Source organism: Coenobita brevimanus, chromosome 112, assembly GCF_032717465.1.
Source record: "Coenobita brevimanus isolate Jiangsu-jjx chromosome 112, ASM3271746v2, whole genome shotgun sequence".
Lineage (NCBI taxonomy): Eukaryota > Metazoa > Arthropoda > Malacostraca > Decapoda > Coenobitidae > Coenobita > Coenobita brevimanus.
The window spans coordinates 12,244,783-12,267,545 of record NC_137065.1 but is presented as its reverse complement, the minus strand read 5'-3'; positions in this window follow the sequence as shown (position 1 = coordinate 12,267,545).

The window sequence follows — 22,763 nt, the reverse complement described above, 5'->3', positions numbered from 1 at the left end:
ATATAGCCTTTCCTCTATTCCAGTTACTCAAAAAAGATGCTATATTCCAATGGGAAGAACAAAAACAAGCATTTAACAAATTAAAAATTAAACTAACAAATGCACCTTGTTTGGCATATCCGGATCTCACAAAATCATTTATTATCTGTTCAGACGCATCGGTTAAAGGATTAGGGGCTGTACTGATGCAAGAAGATAAAAGAGGACAGAATCAACCAATTGCATTTGCCAGCAGACAAAAAAAAGGTGCAGAGAAAAATGACTGCACTACAGACTTAAAGGCACTTGCAGTGGTTTTTGCATTACAAAAGTTTCGAGATTTGGTATATGGTTACGAAATACACTAATTCACCGACCATAAACCGCTAGTGGGTATGTTAAAAGAAAAACTCTTCTCTGGGAGGAAAGCAAGATGGAAATGTACAGTCGAAAACTACAATGTACATATTCATTACATACAAGGCAAAATGAATCTAGTAGCCGATGCATTATCTAGGAACCAGAACACAATTCAAGTCGCGGCATTAGATCTCAAAGGAAACATCCCAAACTACGATGATATCGCAAAACCACAAAGACTTGATCCAGATATGGTCTAAAGTTATATACAAGTTAGAAAGTGGAGATGACATACAATTACCCAAACTACATGTATCACTCAAACAATTCACAATAGTCAATAAGACTTTATACAAGATCAACCCAGGACAACCAAAATGCCAAAGAAATAATAACCAATTGGCAGTACCTAATGACATGATAACCCAGGTATTACGAACGACGCACGATAGCCCACATGCAGGACATCCTGGAAAGGATAGGACATTCAGACAAGCCCAGTTGTTATATTACTGGCCAACATTACGAAAAGATATAAACAATCATATAGACAGATGCGAACCATGTGCAAAATACAATGGATACCCAATTTCACCTTCACCGATGGGTAATTACCGTGTACAACATCAACCATGGGACGTTGTCGCGGTTGATTTACTCAAGATGCCATTATCATACAATAATAACCAATACCTATTCGTAGCAACGGATCATTTTTCCCGTTATGTAATTTTAGCTCCAATTAAAGATAAAACAGCAAAGACAGTAGCAAAGGCAATAATAGATAATGTAAAATGTCGCTTTACTACCCGAAAGGTACTAATAAGTGATAATGGAGGAGAATTTAATTCTAATATCTTACAATAAATATGGAAACAATACAATATCAAAAAGGTTAACGCTTTAGCCTGTCACCCAGCATCTAATGGGTTAGTAGAGAGACAAAACAAAAAAGTATTAGATGTGCTACGACACATTCTCAATGAAAATTATTCAAGCTGGGATGATTGGATTCCCAGAGTAGAAGCCTCAATTAATGGATCTATAAATAAATCAATAGGTGACACACCACATTTCATTATATATGGGACATAAAAAACTACCATATGGGCTCCTAGAAGGTGACAGCCTGCCCATGTACAACTACGATGATTACTCTAAACTCCGTTTACGTGAATTCCAGGACATACACAAAAGAGTAAAAAAAAAACAATTAACGATGTCCAAGGAAGACATGGCGGAGGCATTTAATAAAAAGGCAAGAGATTCGCCTATCAGCTTAGGAGACATTGTTATGGTATCATTCATACGAGAGACAATAAATTATCCCCAAAATCTGAGGGCCTATACAAAGTAACATAAAAGCAAAAAAAAAGGTTTAATTAGGTCACTGTCAAGTGGCGAAGAGAAACAAGTTCATATTGACCATTTAAAACGAGTTTCAAGGGAACTATCCAATAATTTAGGGGGAGGCGGTGGCTCAACGGGTAGAGAGGTGGTTTGCAGTCCTACCGGCCCCAGGTTCAAATCTCCACTGGGACAGGGAACAGTTTAAGGATTTGAATTTCACAAAATCAGACTTTATTGATCTACCAGACGACCCGCCGACATGTCGTAAAAATACCCCGCTAATACCAATACACCAGACTAGTATGAAACAGCCCTAGTATGTATGCAATATGGACGATGGGTGTTAGCTCCGAAGTGGTGACATGTAGATGCGTACGGTATGTAGGAGGACTACTGGGCCTTGAGGGCAGGCTGTGAGGCCTATGCCCAGAGTCGGATACATAAAAAAAAAATATTCAGCCTCTAATATCACCGAACAACCGAACGTAACTCATGAAACCAATCAAGAAAACAACAGTAATTACAAAAATAAATTAAGGTCATATACCAAACAATCAAACATAGGTGCAACTGTTCCAATAAAATCTACAGTACATCATTTACGAGATTTAAATATCGATTTAAACTCCTTCTATAAAAGAAATAACAATCAAGTTATTGTTCTATGTTAGTCAACCATAATGCACATCATCACTATCATCGACCACAGCATGACCATATTAGAAAATTAATAGATTTTTTTGTCGGTAGGTAACGATGAAGGGACTTATGCTATGGATTCTCCTCTACATAGCGATAGGAAATGCTCACTTATACCACCAACACTAACACCAACATCAGTAGTAGTTCATGTACCATTTATAACTGACGACCTGTTCACAGTATACGAAATACACCCCTTCCCTTCTAAGAATAATAACACTTTGATCATCATCAACATCAACACAGACACCGAACTCATCATGGTCTCCAAGAGACGGAACACTGTCACTTTCGCAAGTCAATCAACGCTTGAACGAAAGTGCCGCACATCCTTACATGCTGTTCATCTTTGTCCTGCATACATTTTCACGTTTCAGCGTACAGATACAGTCCCTTGTGAAATGGCTATCATAAGAAATCACAACATTCATCATCACTCCAACTTCACTTTTGCTCCAGATAAACTTGTACACCATCAACGTATCGGACACTCACAGTTTTTTTATTTCACTCATAACACATGTTTATATAGTCTGTCCAGATATACCACCATCTCATACTTCAGCATCACGATTATATATAACACCAGAGTACTGTGCGGTATTTACACCATCCACGTCCACTTTATCCACCATCCATCACTATGCCATTCTCAATCATACACACAAACATTTCCACCCACTGCCTGATATGGACTTAAACATGAGCACAAGTATTAAGTTGACTTCACCTAAGTTTGAAACTATGCAGCTGATCAATGAAACAGTGAAGCCCTGGGAAGATTTGAGTTTGAGTATGTTCAGCCCATATTATGTGTATAGCCCAGCACCTACTGTCTTTATAATCTTCTGTATTGTATTTGCAGTAGTGCTGTTCGCAATGCACAGAATGCATGCAAGAATTGCAAATTTGGAGTCAGTATTTAGTGGGGGTAGAATAAGCATCCAAGTTAACCCCCCTGAATGAAGTGTACATATTTTGTATATAGTATTATTAAAAAAAAAAAAAAAGAAGAATGACACATGATATAGAAGTATACCAGTATCATTATCTCTGTATGAAACATTAATAGCTCTTACCATAATCTTAACTTTGAACTATTTTTTTTGCATATATGCATTTTACTATTATACATACACATCTTACAAAATGTCATAATATAACAAATTTAACCAAATTGCATTTATTCAATTATGTATACAACTTGTTTAATATGTAATATTACTGGATCATTGCAATATTTCCATAAACATTATATGTGTACAATATTATAAGCAATATTATGTATTAAGAGCGAAGAAGAAGAATATTATGTATTAATAGATTAGCATATGTCAATGATGATTGCTGTCAGAGGACCACCAGCTGCGTTACCGAGCGATGACAGGACTATAAAATATCTTAATACATAATAGCCAGCAACATACATATTAGTCTAGAGTTAGGTCAATGTCAAATGTAGGGGCCAAAAGGACATGACGTTAGCACCTCTCCAGAATGCCTCTCACCAGCAAAATACCCCAAGAACAGCGCCTTGTGACCATACACACACATACACACACACAGGCTTCTAGAACATTTAAACAACAGTATAGCACACGTGACACGGCCCTGCTATACGAGAATGTAGGAATCTGAGTTCAGAAGGAGACTGGCCATAGAACCGGCAGGTAGTGGAGAGAGCGAATAAAAGGGACCAAATAGACTTAGTATATTAAGTCTGTATAACACATACAGTGAAAAAGTTACTACATGACAGTATTGTGATACCAACTCTAACGTACGGAAGTGAAGCTTGGACATTGTTGGAAGGACACAAGTCAAGAGTGAGAGCAGTGGAAATGAGTTATTTAAGAGGAGCCTGTGGAGTCACGTGGAGAGACAGGCTGACGAATGAGGATATAAAGGAGCGTTGTGGTGTGGATGTGGATGTGATAGGAAGCGTTATGAAGAACACACTGAGGTGGTTTGGCCATGTGGAGAGGATGGAGGGCGAAAGACTGACGAAGAGAGTGTATGTGAGTGAGGTGGAGGGGGGAAGAGGGAGGGGGAGGCCGAGGATGAGATGGAGGGATGGGGTGGAGAGGTATATGAGAGAGGGGGGTGTGAGTTGGGAGCAGGGCAGTGAAATGGCGGGGGACAGGGCGACTTGGAGGCGATTTGTTTGTGGCCACCCCAAACGGGATTGAGGCGTCTGGCAATAGATAGATAGATAGATAACACATACACTGCTCAACTTAGACTTTCTATGAAGATAATAAATCAAGATCAACTCCCTGTATTCATCTTTAACTCCTCCTGCTCTTTAATTACCAAAATAACTTTAACCAAAACTCAAGACTCACCTATTACAAGAATTAAGAGTTACATAATATATATCAATGTTGACTACGAGGCTCCAAGTGTATATATATATATATATATATATATATATATATATATATATATATATATATATATATATATATATATATATATATATATATATATATATATATATATATATATATATATATATATCTATATATAGAGATATAGATAGATATATATATATATATATATATATATATATACCTGTGTGTGTGTGTGTGTGTGTGTGTGTGTGTGTGATGATTTTACAAGTGTGCTTTAACGCTAGTATGGAAGGATATGCTCCTACATACTTATACAAATGTTCTTCATTCAAGAGGTATGTCGCTTGCAAACGATAAATGCTTGCATAAATTATTGCCCTAGTGAGTTAAATAAATACTTTTGCTAATTCGTCAGCAAATACTAAAAATTTGGGCGAATTAAGGAAAAATTTATGGTGTCAGATGATTTAAAGTGCTGCGAATTATGAGACGGTAAACTGTATATACTCTCTCTCTCTCTCTCTCTCTCTCTCTCTCTCTCTCTCTCTCTCTCTCTCTCTCATAACAGGAAAAGAGTTTATTAAGTGACCAATGTATAGTAACATTACATTTAAATTCAAGAAAGACTGTTACAGTAGTTACGAGAGAGTGACTAAGTACAAGAAGGGTAATTTTGAAAAACTGAATGCAACTGTAAATATAAGTGACTGGAATTCCACTGTTCAAACGAGGCACGGAAAAGTAACTGAATAAAAAAATTAATAATAAAAGAAAAACAAAGATGTCCGAAAGTATAACATAGGCAGGGTTGAATAAACTTCAAGGAATTGTGTAAGTCGAAAGAAACCATGTGGAAGCTTGGGATGGGAGGAAACCAAATGTCTCATCTGAAAGATGTTACTGGAGAAAATAAATAAATAAATAAATGTGATCTGAATAGAATATTTTTATTACAAACTGTACAAGAGTAACATTGTGACTGAAGAGCCAGTTCATTATAGGGAAATAGTGGACAGAGTAAATCCTAGAAATACAATTAAAAAAAAAAAACATGCAGATTGAATATGGAAAAACCAGGAGGTGAAGACGATTGCACCAATGATCTTATTAAAGATACAGGTGACTTTGCAGATGAAGGCTTTTTACGAGATGCATAAAGTAAAAGATTTTAACAAAGTAACTAATAAAATTTTTAAACATAAAAAGAGAGTTTCCTGGATAGCGGGAAAAAAAAGTACATAATATGAACAGGTCATGTCCCTGGTAGAGCAGAGAACAGACGGACAACCAGGGCAACGGAGAGGCAGACCCGAGATGAGTGACAGGAAGAGCCAGTCAAGGAGCCAACTGGAGATGTGAAATGCGGACATTTGCTGGTATGCGGCACTTTGCTGATATTCGATGGAACAGGCTAATAGCTAATAGCATAGGACAGGATGGAAAAAGATTAGTGAGGTCTTCGCCCTGCAGTGGACTGACTATGGCTACTGCTATGAGTGTATGTGGAGGAGGGAGGCAAATGCTTTAATGGTGTGTAATGTGTATCCAAGCGTGTCTAAGTGTGTGGCCACACTTGCTCCAAACATGTGATCGACAAGAGGAAACGAAGCTCAGGGTCCATCCAACGTTAAGTCTCAGCTACTGCAGCGGCTCTAACCTGGTGCGTCGCTTCGTCTTGTCGATCACATGTTTCTAACAAGTGCGGACGCACCTAACACCAGCTTGCAGGCTTCTGCCCCATATGCTTAAACATGCGTTTTTTCTTCCACACGCATACCGTAGGCAATCACGCCACGCCAGCAGATGCTATTAACTTCAGTACCTTAAGGAATACGTTCCTGGATTCACCAGCCTTATCTTACCATTCAGCCAATTACAGGAGTAACTGGCAGAGTCAGATGTGGTAATGTGTCAAGAATTATTAGTAAGAAGAGTACATCTGAAAGAAAGTGATGTTTAGATGAGAAAATAAGTGAGAAGAGAGAATTCAGATGCGTGGGAGGAGGAGGAGGGAATGAAGGTCAGAAGTTGGTGGAGTTGTTATTGAGCAGCAAACGCAGACTATAAGTAATAATAATAATAATAATAATAATAATAATAATAATAACAACAACAACAACAAATAATAATAATGCAAGTAATCAGCTTCATTATTATCATCATAACAATAATAATAATGAGGGCAGCAACAGTCGAGTGTCACAATTCTTCTAAATCACTCAAGTGTTGTGTCCCTCAGGGTTCTCTTCCATCACCAAATCTCTCTCCTATTCATCGTGTATCAAAAAATCATCTTTACATCCTTCCCTCTTTACATTTTGAAACAATGAACCTATGAACATATTTTGCAGAAATCCCTCATGGTAACACATGCTCAGCAATTTAATCAGTCTGGCATGAAGAAAAAACTTTATGCCACATAAGAAGTAAACAATTTATTCAGATATATTCGGCTAGAAACACACGAGAAGCAAAAGTCAAGGTGAAACCACCTGTCACCTGTGTAATGAAATCACCTGTCCTCTGGGTAATTATACTATTCTGATTAACTGTATCTATTACCTCATTACATACTGAGAACTCATGCCAGGACTGTAAAATATCTTAATACATAATAACCAGCAACAAACATAATATAGTCTAGAGGTTAGGTCAATGTCAAACCTACGGGCCAAAGGAATATACGTTAGCACCTCTCCAGAATGCCTCTCACCAGCACAATAGCCCACAAACAGCGCCTCGTGACCATACACACACATACACACACACAGGCTTCTAGAACATTTCAACAACAGTATAGCCCACGTGACACGACCCCTGCTAAACGAGAATGTAGGAATCAGAGATCAGAAGGGGGCTGGCGATCCTAGCGAAAGTTGTACAGAGAGAGCGAGAGAGAAGAAGACTAGCAACAGGGTCGAGAGGGTGGCTGAGAGAGATAGAGCGAGACAGGGAGGTAGCTAGCGGGACTCTATACTTCACTCGTGTATGAGAAACTTTGTTAATATTTCCAAGACAAATAAAAATAATCCCATACTAATCTTTACCTCTCCTGTCATTGCATGACAAAATGGAACAAAGATTATCTACTTAAAAAACTACTCACGTATAACATCCACTTGTCCATGAGTCTAATATATGTATAACTGATCTACAAAACACACTACAAGAAGCTACGAAGTTTCTACAAGATATGGTGGCAGCCGAAGTACGAACCTCGTCTTCAAATCTACAGTGAATTCCAACAAAATACAAGCTACAAGCCTACGAGTCTACGAGTCTACAAGCCTACGAACCTACGAGTCTACAAGCCTATGGGCCTACGATTCTACGAGTGAACAGTTGAGTCTACATTTTCAAGATAGAAAACAAACAATACCTCTTACAACCAAGAACTCACAACCAGCTCCTGACAGTATTCTCTTCAACCCCCCTTCTGTCTCCCCAGTCATCACGCTGATGTAGAGGTGAAGAGGTCACACGACGCCTTGCCAGTAGTTTAACAATATATTGATACAAACAATCTTCCAATTTCAAAGATGAGCCAACGAACTACAAGCATCTACGATCAACTACAAGTAACAGGTCTACGAGTTGTCTCTATAATCTACTACACGCACCTACAAGTAACGACATTCTTCATCCCACAACGAGTAAATCACAAGAAATAAGGACCGAGAATACATCGAGAAAGAAAAACAAAACAAGCAAACGAAGAGCGAGAGTTAGCTCACAACCCACAACTATATCCCGCACCTGACCCCACCTTTCTCTCCAACCTACCCGCCACCTCCACCATCACCACAACGCTGAGGCAGGGGTGACGACGGCAGCAAATACCATGTGGCCCTGATCCAGAGCCCTCACTCACCACTCACCTTGCTCATCGTTACTCAGCATTACTCATCGTTACTCATTTACTCACCACAGCTACCAGAATGTGAGAAGTCGACGTTGCTAGCGTTTTGCTGAGCAGTTAAGGAAACCCCACAACACGTCAATCAACTCAAAATTTGCACCATCACTCACACCATTCCCACCATAGTAAAAATTAGTGAGTTACATAGTTACTTCATTTATACAATACACAGTAATAGACACAGTGATAGAAAACACATTTTGCACAAACATATAAAATGTGCTGTATAGTTACAACTTACGTACACATACTTCAATTATCTGCATAATTCAATCACTAAATAATCACCAATAATAAGTATTCTACACTGTATATATTCATTCATTTATTATAGCATTTATTTACTACCAACAAGTGTTACCATTTATACCTACATAAAATAAGTGTTTCATACATACAGCTATACATTATTACATCTACAAAGTAATAAAGAAAATATACGATCACAGCTACTCAGTGAGCGATTAAAGGAACTGTATTAAACTTTTATTAGTTAAGGTTACCTAGTGGAAACATACAAGTTAAGTTACAAGGAAAACTAGAGAAAAAAAATGGCCAACACAAATGATGTTAGCAAGAATGAACAACATCTTCCACACAATCGTGAAGACAAAGATTTCCACACAGTGCTGACATATATTGCCCACGACAGGTACAAATGAACAAGTAAGTGTATATAGTTAATACTGTATATAATGTATATATATTTTTTATATACAGCAACAAAATATGGGGCTATATAATATAATTTTAAGTAATATCTGTGCAATATAAACTAAACCTTAAAAAAGGGTCCCAAGGGAATTAGCCAGCAATTATGCACCCTCGGACAACACCGAAAAAGTGTAGACAAACGAAGAAAAACAAACTACAGAAAATCAATACATACAAAAGAAATTACAGTAAGATTGCATAACAAACAAATGAAAACAGATGTAAGTGTTACTACAAATGCCAAAATACCACAAAAACTCCTTCTATAAGAGAAAAAATATATATATTCTCCACGAGCCAGTGGTATGGCACATCATCACTATCATCGACCACAGCATGACCGGATTAGTGATGTCAGGACTGCAATTATTACAATTATGTAACGACAAACGATTGCATTATGTTACACTTACTACAATTATGTAACTACAAATGATATGCAGCAATTACAGTACAATTATATAACAATTCATACAATGTTACAATTATGTATTACCACAGTGTTACTACGGTATTAGGTAACAATTCATACAATGTTATGATTACGTATTACTACAATGTTACAACAATATTATGTAACAATTCATACAATGTTACAATTATGTATTACTACAATGTTACTACAATGTTACCACAATTCTGTATTACCAGAATCATCATAGATGTTAGGTGAAACATTAGACATTACTAAAGGGATAACTCCATATGTAATGTAATGACCTAGCAATATTACCATTGCACAATTATATGTGTATGTCTGTTATACATACACATCTTACAATATGTTATACAATAACCAATCAAACTATATTGCATTTGTTCAATTATGTATACAACTAGTTTTAAATGTAATATTACTGGATCACTGCAATAAGAACATCAATATTATATATATATATGCAATAATATAATCAATGTTATGTATTAATAGATTAGCATATGTCAATGATGATTGCAGTCGGAGGACCGCCAGCTGCGTGACCGAGCGATGTCTGGACTGTAAAATATCTTAATACATAATAACCAGCAACAAACATAATATAGTCTAGAGGTTAGGTCAATGTCAAACCTAGGGGCCAAAGGAAGTGACGTTAGCATCTCTCCAGAATGCCTCTCACCAGCACAATATCCCACAAACAGCGCCTCATCACCATACACACACACACACACACACACACACACACACACACACACACACACACACAGGTTTCAAGAATATTTCAACAACAGTATAGCCCACGTGACACGACCCCTGCAAAACGAGAAGGTAGGAATCAAAGATCAGAAGGGGACTGGCGATCGTAGCAAAAGGTTGTACAGAGAGAGCGAGAGAGAAGGAGACTAGCAACAGGGTCGAGAGGGCGGCAGAGAGAGATAAAGCGAGACAGGGAGGTAGCTAGCGGGACTCTACTTCATACTTCACTCGTGTGTCAGAGACTTTGTTAATATTTCCAAGACAAATAAAAATAGTCCCATACTAATCTTTACCTCTTCTTTCATTGCATGACAAAAGGGAACGAAGATTATCTACTTACAAAACTACTCACGTATAACAACCACTCGTCCACGAGTCTAATATATGTATAACTGATCTACAAAACACACTACAAGAAGCTACGAAGTTTCAATAAGACTCACACTCGTATCACACTTACAGGTGTAGAATAAATGGCGAAAATATAGTGGTAAAACAACTGACTGATGGATAAGGTGAGAAGAGGTATTTTATTACATTTTTTTTCCTCCTAACAGTCTTTATGTCTTTACTTTAGCTGGGAAAGCTGGTAATAAAGAGGTTATTGAATGCAAGCTCTAATCCACGCCTCTCATAAGGTAAAAAAAAAAAATTGTGCGCAGATACCTGTATGAAAAAGAAATAATATGGTAATATTATGTCCTGTCATGTACTTTTCCTAACTCTCTCTCTCTCTCTCTCTCTCTCTCTCTCTCTCTTGAATAAAATCATGTTTTTACTCTGACTATAAAATCTCCAATGTGCTTATTGTCTGGGATAGTGTAAAGTTGTCCTCACAACATCTGTAGAGCAGAATCTGTTCATCAACTACCAAGGTTGTATATGGGTTCAAGCACTGCCATGTCACCCCATTTTATATATATTTCATTTCCAGGTTTTTCCATTGCTAAACTACTTGGTATCGATGACTTTATATAGATAGATAGATAGGTAGTTATATATATATATATATATATATATATATATATATATATATATATATATATATATATATATATATATATATATATATATATATATATATATCCATCAATCTATCTACAATATCTGTCTGTAATTTTCTTATTACTACCATCAACCGCTTTTAATATATCTCCTTCATTAGTTCCTTCATTAATAAATATCTACATAGTTGAATGAAATCGTCTCGTCGTCGCAATAACACAACACAAAAATGGTCACTGGACTAAAGAAGTGACTTCTTTTGTTCCATCAACATTTCTATGCAGCTTTTACATTTATGGATTTATTGTATACAGCCATCTTCTTCGATTTTCAGTTCTCCATCTAACTCCAAAATTCTTTCATAAATACCTCTTTCAACTGCCAATTCATGTCTGTTCTCTATGTAACCAGACCGTCCACCCAAACACCCTGCTGCCATATTCAGTAGTAACATTTCCACTACATATGGCTTCTCGTACATATTCTATACCACAGCATCACACCCGTATGTTAATGTGAGCACTGATACACCCTCAGACAGTCCTCTTTTGCAACATTTATTTTAATTTTCTGGTCGGAATTCGTGGTTTTCATAGCAACAGCCACTTTTATATTCAGCTTATTAACAAACTGTATTTATGCTTCCCTGTTTGATTCAACTTAAAAAGGTAGATAAAATGTTAAATGTCTTTATGTGGTGACCAGTACAATGTTATTATTATAGTTATATTATTATTATTATTATTATTTTTAGTAGTAGTAGTAGTATTGGTAGTAGTAGTTGTAGCAGTATAATAATAATAATAATAATAATAATAATAATAATAATAATAATGATAATAATAGTAGTAGTTGTATCATTTTTACTACTACCGGTACTACTACTGCTAATACTACTATTACTGTTTTCATTATTGTTGTTCTTATTTTTCTCCTCCTTCTTCTTCTTCTTATTATTATTATTATTATTATTATTATTATTAGTATTAGTATTTTTATTATTATTATTATTATTATTATTATTACTATCATCATCATTATTATTATCAAACTTTTGTAACAACAAACACTTTAGCATGGACTTCCATATTTCTATATTAATACCGCATTACCAGTTATTAAATCATCAGTTACTTCAGAAATAATCTGTACAACATTTACAGAAATAATTTATCCTAACTACAGGTGCTATGCACAAGACAAAGTGATGAACCGGTATTATAGGTGTGTGTGTGTGTGTGTGTGTGTGTGTGTGTGTGTGTGTGTGTGTGTGTGTGAGAGAGAGAGAGAGAGAGAGAGAGAGAGAGAGAGAGAAGGTGGGGGTGGGGAGGAAGGGCGTGTTCAGGGGCTCACTACGGAAGCTTATTGGTGCCATAACACCTGTGTGGGACTTACCTGTCTCCGCCTCCTTAACCCTTCTCATACCTTCGTACATCCAACTCTCTTCTCCGCATTTTTCCCACCCCCTCCCTCCCTCTTTCCTCTCTCCTTTTCCCTCACTCTTCCTATCTTTTCTCCATTCCTCTCATTTCTCTCCCCTTTCCTTTCCCCTTCCTTCTTCCTCACCCTTCCCTCACTCATACTCTTTCCAAAGTCTCTTGCCTCTCACGCTCTCCTCCTCCTCCCGATTTCTTGGTTGTTACTTTCTCCTCACTCTCAGTCACACCTACCCACCCACTCACCCACCCACCCACAAATGAATCTTGCATCTCAATTTCTCTCTCGCCCACAAATGGACACCTTCATCGACTGCATGAAGACTGGATCCTCCTGAACACATGGAATCCACTGAACCGACAAAAACCTACTTGTACCAGAACCAATACCTCTTGTGTGTGTGTGTGTGTGTGTGTGTGTGTGTGTGTGTGTGTGTGTGTGTGTGTGTGTGTGTGTGTGTGTGTGTGTGTGTGTGTGTGTGTGTGTGTGTGTGTGTGTGTGGCCAGGAACATCATGTCAACACAACATATCACAGTCACCATATCACACCATGCCTAATATATCAGTGTATAGCATTCCACACATTCATTTTTATCTCACGTACAACCATTACTTTTGAAGACTGTTTAGTTGTCTGGTGATGCAAGAATGATTTTATAAGAACGTCATCGTACTGAATGGGTTTAGATCACACACTAACACAATGCGCCACATCACCAGCTTCCTTTCTCTTCTTACTCTCCTCTTCTTATCTCCTCCCTACCTTCCAGTCACCTCTTTCCCTTCTTCCATCTTCTCTTCCTTCTTTCTGTCACCCCTCAGTTCTAACTCTCCCTTTTCCTCTCCACTTATCTCCTTCCTCACCCATCTACACATTCTATCCATTATTCCTTATCTTTCTTTATCTTATTCCTCTGTCTACTTCCCTTCTTTCCCGTCATCCATTTTCCTTCTTCCCTCATCTCCCCACTCTCCCCTCTCCACCTTCATTCCACAGGCCCCGTTCCTTCTCACATTTATTTTTGTCTCCTCCCTCTCTCCTTTTCACCATCCCTCTCCTCTTTTTCTATCCTCATCCTCTCACCTTTCACGCTTCCACACCACACCACACCACACATATCGCTAGTACTATTGCGTATCTCTGGACTAGTATATAGTTTCAATTTATAAATCTATGTATTTTTATTAATAAAATTCTATATGCATCTTGTGCAGTTATAGTGACCTCATTATTACAAAGTCCTTGTAGCTTTATAAATAGTTTTAAATAATCGTAATAACTAATATTTTTTAAAGAAATCTAAAACTCTCATTAAAAATCTATAGTAGTCCAAAAAATACTAAAAAATTAATCTATTCAGATTTTTTATGTAATCATTAGAGGTACTTCTTTAAAGGTAAACAAACTTGCCGTGGCGAGGATGCTTGTGCGTCTCAGTCATCACCGGAGCTATACTAGTAAGGTGCCACCATACTAGACAGGTTCCTTGCTAGGCATCACAAGAAAAATATTACATCGCAGAAAGTGGCTGACTTGGCCCCGTGAGCACCAGCTCACACCTAAACAAATACAGCTAGTTCTTACAAATCATGTGCCACAGATCCTAACAGCAATTGAGAAATTGGCCATAACGGCATGAAACCTACTCTAGAGGAAGGGGTGCGAAGAATGTCTATGTTTCTCAGTCTAGCCGCCTCTGGAAACTAAATCATGAGACTTGAAACGTCCTCGTTCTTGCTTGTGAAGCCAAGTTGGTTCTTCTTGTCAGGGATGCGAGTGATGTAAACAAAGATATCACAGGTCTTAGTGAGGTCACAACACCTGGTGAGGCATTTGTAGAACTGCATGATATTTATGTTTTGCGATGCAAATGCAAACATGACAAGATGCAACATGCCTCATGATTAATGGTCATAACAACTGAAGTGGTTATGATGCATAAGACTTTAGTATAAAGTATATGAAACAATGGGAGACCTTATAACAGCATTTAAAAAAGAGGGAAAACTATCATCTAAGTATGTTTCAACATATGCTTATAAGTTTGAAGAGAGAGAGGAAGTTTTAAGATGTAAAGGAAACCCTGAAATTAATAAGACCTAACATACGTTTGTGATGGGAGACATAAAACTTAAGGCAAATACGAAAAAGAAAGGTTGGGTTGCTGTAGGCCTTGGGTTATCAGAATTCTTGAGAGGCTCTGTTGGTGAAACTTAAGGTGATTAATGCCTTCCTTCAATACAAGCAGTGTAGGAAGTGGATTTGTAATAGACGGTATGGTAAAACAAATAATGACACAGAGTTTACCTACACTGACACAACACATGCTGGTATAGTAAAGAACAAGTGCTCGTGGGCCCTTCGGGCCCCTCGCACTTGCTCCTCCGGAGGGTTCTCGCGTTTATGTGCTGTTCTAGTGTAACATTGTCACTTGGAGTTTTTGCAGCTAACCAGTTGATCGTGATTTTTGCAGCTTCGGCAATGGAACCCAGTTTATTTCTGTTCTACCTCTGGGCACAAAATTCTACGGAAATCCTATGCCAGGCTTCGGGAGCAGCGTTTTTTGGTCAAAATGTGATCGCTCATTCTATATAGTAAAAGTTTTTCAATCGTGATGGGACCAAGTTTTTTCACATCAAAGAATTTTTTGCGAATTTTGTGCCAATTTTGGTGCGATTTGAATGTGTAGTTTCGGCTGCCCAAAATACAGTACACACACACACACACACACACACACACACACACACACACACACACGCCTACTGCTATAGTATATTGGATATAACTGCACTGAACAGGGCATAAGTAGGACGTAAACAAGAAGAAAGAGTAGTTACTTGGTACCGGATCTCACAAAAGGCGAGACCTTAATCCAGTGTAAACAGCCAGATCTTGCTGCTGTGAGAGATTCTTGGCTCAGAGTAAGTACTCACAGCTGATGGATGAAGTTGACCAAGACAAAGAGCAAACAAATGAGCAGTATATTAAAACAAGTACCGAACACATGTACAAGTAGCAGGAAGGAAACTTCTAAACAGCAACAGCAAACTTTCTGATAGAACAATGGAATCTGTGAAGAAAAGAACGTTATAGAACGAACAGTAGCTCACCAAACAGGAAAATGAAGTTGTCCGGAAGTACAACATGAGGAAGGTTCAAATTCAAGGAAATGTGAAACTCGAAAGGAAACTGGTGGATGCTTGGCATGGGAAGAAACCCAATGTCTCCCCTGAAAAATGCTACTGAAAGAAAAAATATATATCTGAAGTGATCTGAATAAAATATTTTTTTTTCAAACTTCACAGGAGTAACCTTACGACTGAGGAGCCAGTCCAGGATATGGAAATAGTGGACATAATAATTCCCAGCAACAGAACTAATATAAACAGAGTCTTAGGAGAAATGAATATGGATAAAACAGAAGGTGAAGACGATCACACCAATGATCTTATTAAGGATACAGGTGACTGCGCTGAACAAAAGACAAAGACTTTTCACGAGATGTTTAAAGTAAACATTAAGCGAACAGGCTACATGAATTAGTTCTGCTATAGATGCAGCCGGCCAAGTGAACAAACTGGACTGTTTCGTAGATACGCGACAGTTGACCATATTCTAGTTATTAACCAGGTACCTAAGACAAATTTTAGACATAAAAAGAGAATTTCCTGCATAAAGGAAAAAGGTAGATAATATGGACATGTCAAGTGTCTGGCACAGCAGACAACAGACGGACAACCAAGGCAACGGAGAGGCAGGCCCGACATGTGTGAGAGGAAGAGCCAGACAAGGAGGAAAATGGAGATATGAAATGTGGAAATTTGCTGGTATTCGATGGACCAGACTAACAGCTAATACTGTAGGACGGGATGGAAAAAGACGAGAGAGGTATTTGCCCTGCAGTGGTCTGACTCAGGCTGCTGTTGTGTGTGTGTGTGTGTGTGTGTGTGTGTGTGTGTGTGTGTGTGTGTGTGTGTGTGTGTGTGTGTGTGTGTGTGTGTGTGTGTGTGTCCGTGTGTGCGTATGTGCGTGTGTGTGTGTGTGTGTGTGTGTGTGTGTGTGTGTGTGTGTGTGTGTCTGTGTCTGTGTGTGTGTGGGGGGGGTGCGTGCGCGCGCGCAAGCGGGCGAATGCTTTAATGTTGTCTAATGTGTATCCAAGCGTGTCTAAGTGGGCGGCCACACTTGCTCCAAACCTGTGATCGACAAGAGGAAACGAGGCCCAGGGGTCCGTCCAACGTTAAGACTCAGTTACTGCAGCGACACTAACCCGGTGCGTCGCTTCGTCTTGTCGATCACATGTTTCGAACAAATGTGGCCGCACCTAACACCAGCTTGCAGGCTTCTGCTCCGTATACTTAGACATGTGTTCTTCCTTCCACACGCGTACCGTAGGCAAATGATTCACGCCACGCCAGCAGATGTTTGTTGACTCCATTACATTAAGAAATACGTTCCTAAATTCACCAGCCTTATCTTACCATTCAGCCAATTACAAGAGTAATTTGCAGTGTCAGATGTGCTAATGTGCCGGGAATTATTACTAAGACGAGTATATCTGAGAAGGAGTGAGGTTTAGATGAAATAATAAGTGATATGGGAAAATTCCGGTGCGTGGGAGGAGGAGGAAATGAAAGTTAGAAGTTGGTGGAGGTGCTATTGATCGGCCGACCCTGACTATAAGAAGTAATAAAAATGATTAGAAAGCACTCAGGCATCGCATACCTCTGCCAACGCCATTGCCATTAAAAGGGATCCGGATCCGTGGATAAAGGATCCTGACCCACCCCCAAATTTAATCAATTCTTTCTTGACCCATGGCCCACCTTTCCACAAATCTTCATTGAAATTCACAGAGAACTTTTGGAGACATTATACGGCATACACCGGATCCGGATCCGCACCCAAAATTCAATCATTTCTTCCATGGCCCATGGCCCACCTTTGTACAAAATTTCGTTAAAATATGTTCATAACTTTTTAAGCAATCCCGAATCTGGATCCGTGGATACGGGATCCTGATCCAGATCCGACCCTAAATGAAAACAAGTCTTTCTTGGTCCATGGCGCACCATTTCACAAAATCTCAGTTAAATTCATGATAAAACTTTTGGATATTGTGCGGGATACCCCGGATCCGGATTCGGATCCGGACCAAAATGTAATAATTTCTTCCTCGATCCGTGACCCACCCTTCCACAAAATTTTCATCAAAGCCGGTCCATAACTTTTTCAGTAATCCCGGAACCGGATCAGCGGGTATAGGAACCGGACCCAGATCCGTCCCTATTTCAAACATTTCTTTCTTTTTCTAAGGGGCACCATTCCTCAAAATTTCAGTGAAATTCATTGAGAACCTCTGGAGATATTGTGCGGGATACGCCGGATCCGGATCCAGATCCGGCAAAAATTTAATCATTTCTTCCTTGGCTTATGGCCCGCCCTTACACAAAATTACATCAAAATTAGTTCATGACTTTTTGAGTAATCCTGTTATCAGAAAAACCAACGCGGGGGAAAACATGATCTCCTTTTCCGAGGTAGTAATACTAATGATAATAATAATAATAATAATAATAATAATAATCATAATAACAATAATTAATAATAATAATAATAATAATTATTATTATTATTATTATTATTATTATCATTATTATTGTTATTATTATTATTATTATCATAATACTAATCCATCCATCTAACATCGAATCCTATGTTGCCCGATGAGAACCGTAGAAACCGGGGGCTCGGCAAGTTGCTCCTGACACTAGTGACCAGCCTGACTCATCCTGAGTGGCATTACGTGAGTAATAAGCCCCAACCACTCCATGGATATAAATCTGCACAGGCTCAATCCGATTGGAGAGCCTTAATTGCCCACTAAACCACCCGACCCCATAGTTTAGTTATATGGTTACCACCCAGCGGAGTAAATGGTTACCTGGTGTACAGGAAACCATTTGTTTTGTGTCTCAGTTTAGAGTCACCGATAGGCAGAAGGAAGAGGAAAGAATGAAGGTAAGAAAGACAAATGAGGGAGTGTAAAGTCACCAGTAGGCAGAAGGAAGAGGAAAGAATGAAGGAAAGAAAGACAAAAGAGGGAGTGTAAAGTCACCTGTAGGCAGAAGCAAGAGGAAAGGATGAAGGAAAGAAAAACAGACGACGAAGGAAGGAAGAGAGCAAAGGGCAGACATCCAAAAATAACAAATAATAATGCAAGTAATCATCACCAGCGACATAATAACAAGAAAGTACTGAGAGAGCATATACCTCCGTCAATGCCATTGCCATTAAAATGGATCCGGATCCGGATCCGTGTATACAGGATGCTGACCCGGATCCGGATCCGCCCCAAAATTTAATCAATTCATTCTTGCTCCATGGCCCACCGTCCCACAAAATTACATTCAGATTCACTGATATTTTTTTCATATATTGTGAGGGATACTCCGAATCCGGATCAGCCCCAAAATTTTATCATTCCTGCCTTGACCCATGGCCCACCCCTCCACAAAATTATACCAAAATCCGTTCATAAATTTTTGAGTAAAGCTAAAAGACCGACAAACAAACAAACAGACAAACAAACCAACGTCTGTAAAAACATAACCACGTTGGCGGAGGTAATTATAATAAAGGACAACAGTAACAGAGTGTCACAAAACATCTAAAGCACTCAGGTGTGGTGCTCCTCAGGGTTCTGTTCCTTCACCAATTCTCTTCTGTTCAGCAAGTAACAGAACACCATCCTTACAACCTTCCCTCTTAACATTTTGAAACTAGAAGGCACTGACAGAGTGCATACCCCAGCCAGTCCCATTGCAACTAAAAATGATCTGGATCGCTTTTCGTTCCATAATATAATCAATTCGTTCCTGGTCTATGTCCCAACATTCCACAAAATTTCACTGAAATTCATTGACAACTTTTGGAAATATTATGCGGGATACTCCGCATCCGGATGGAGCTGAGAATTTAATCAATTCTTCCACGGTGCGTGGCCCACCCTTCCAAAAACTTCATTAAAATCTATTCGTGCCTTATACAGTAATCCTATAAACAGAAAGACAAACATACAGAAAGACAAATAAACACACCAACGCGCGGTAAAACGTAACCTCTTAGGCGTAGGCAACAATGAACCTATGGACATATTTTCCAGTAAGTCCTCTTAGTTATACATGGCCAGTAATTTAATCAGTACGGAATAAAGAAAATAGTTTATGCCACAAAATTATGAAGTAAAAAATTCTTTCAGAAATACTGTTTAAAAAAAAAACACGATCAGCAACAATCAAAGCGAAACCACCTGTTACGTGTGTAATGAAACCACCTGTCGCCTGTGTACTGAAACCTGTCATCCGTTTAATAAAAGTATTTTGTTTAAGTGTACATCCTACCTTATTATATACTGAAAACTCACAATCTATCACACTTACAGGCGTAGAATAAATTGTGGAAATATTATTGTGAAAGAATAAATATTTGGATTAGATGAAACGAAATATTTTATTACATTTTCCTCATAACAGTCTTTATTTTTCTACTTTTGCCGAGAAATGTGTCAGTAAATACGTTAATGAATGCAAGACCTAATCCACGTCTCCCCAATGGTATGGAAATTCGTCTGAGGACATCTAAACGAAAACAGAGAAAAAAGTCTTCCTTAGACTATTATGTTCTACAATATACTTTTCCAAACCATGTGTGTGTGTGTGTGTGTGTGTGTGTGTGTGTGTGTGTGTGTGTGTGTGTGTGTGTGTGTGTGTGTGTGTGTGTGTGTGTTTAAATTCAGTTCTCCAAGTTTTTTTCTTACTGAGATAAAACAGTCTGGGAACAAAGTAAATCTTAACTGTTAACAGCAGATCATCTGGCAGACACGTACCTCTCTCTCTCTCTGCCTCTCTGTCTCTGTCTCTGTCTCTGTCTGTCTCTCTCTCTCTCTCTCTCTCTCTCTCCTTCCACTACCCACCTTCCCCTCCTCTCTATTACCATCTTTCCTCCTTTCCTCCATCCCGCCTCTTCTCACTCTCCCTAATTATCTCCCTTCCTCTCTCAAGTTCCTTGCACGCTCTGCTCCCCCTTTCCCTCCCTCCTCTCTCTTTCTCATCGCACCCCCTTAACTCTCTCCCTCCCTTCGCCGTCCCCTCTTTCCTCCTCTCTCCTTCCTTCTTCCTTCCACCGCCCCCCATTCTCCACTCACTACCTCACCCTTACTTCTGTACATTCCCCCTTCCATCTCCCCTTACATTCTCCTCGGTCTCATCTCCCTATGACAGACGGAATTCACACCTCTCCACCTCACTCACCTTCTCTTCCACAGCGATGAATCAGGTGACCTCATTCGTAACGTTAATTCAGATACAACCCATTTTATACGTGCTACCTCTTAAGATTTATTCACCTCTGGGCACTTCTCGTGGTGAAACAATGTAAAAATCCCTATTAAAACTGGTTATTCTTTCACGACTTCTAAGTCTTTTTTATTAAGTACGCGTAAAACCATCTGATTTTCTTTAGTTATGGGAAAAACTCTGCTACAGAATTGGCTAAATTCCTTTATTAACTTACAGAAAACCGACAGCTTTCACATCCTACAGCAAAATAAGTTACTATTATTGTGTACATTTGTGGCATAAAATATTGATGACACTTTGATTATCACTCACTCAAGATCTATAGCCACAATTTTATTACCATATTCTCTCTTGGTAATATACAGAAAAATTCACCTGATTGACTAAAGCAAAGCAGATTTCATTTCTTCTATAAACTGCTTTGTTTTTCGCTCAGTATCTTTTAACAGGAAAATAGCTTGATCGAAGAAATTGAAAAATATACCAGGAGTTGTTTGATCATTTGTTCTCTTGGCATTATTTTTCTCTAACTTGGCCTAAAATTGTCATCTCTCCATTCTGAATGCTGATTTGGAATATGAGGTTAACACTAGAATATGATGATAATCAAAGAAAGGATGTAACGCCGAAGCTTTGTCTTATCCTACGATTGAGGTGCGTGAAATAAGTTGCCAAAACACGTAAATCTGGGACAAATTAAGGTTAAAAATAATATAAGCACGTAACTTTACTAATTCTCCACTCCTCGCTCACATTTCCCTCACTTTCCATCTATGTTCCCACACTTACTCCTCACTCATCCCTCACGCTCCCTTCCCATACCTGCCTTACCATTTCCTCATTCACTGCCAAATCATCCCTTTCTCTCCGTCCCCTTACCTGCCTTACCACTTCCACACCCATTTCCCACTCATGCCCATTCTTCCCTCCCCTTTACATTCCTTCCCGACTCTCTAAGACATTCCTCACTCATTCCCCATTTTCCCTCTCTCTACACTCCTTACTCACTCCCACACTTACTCTCTCGCTTTCCCCTACATGCACCACCACCACCACCACCATGCGGATGGCCCTTCTCAGCCTCTTCGTCATGGGTCTTCTGGCCGGAGGAAGTCTGGCACAGAGTTTACTGCCCTGCAGCGGGTCCAACGTCTTCAATGAAGCTGTTATTCCCGGGATTCGTTAGTGGCTGTGTTTTGGTTGCCGTCTGAATGTCACTCTCATTCGCTGGTTCTCCTTTTAACATGCATATTCACTCACACATGCATTCGTACACTCGCTGGTAACAGATGGTATCAGATATAACACACACACACACACACACACACACACACACACACACACACACACACACACACACACACACACACTCCTATGTCCCTTTAGCAGT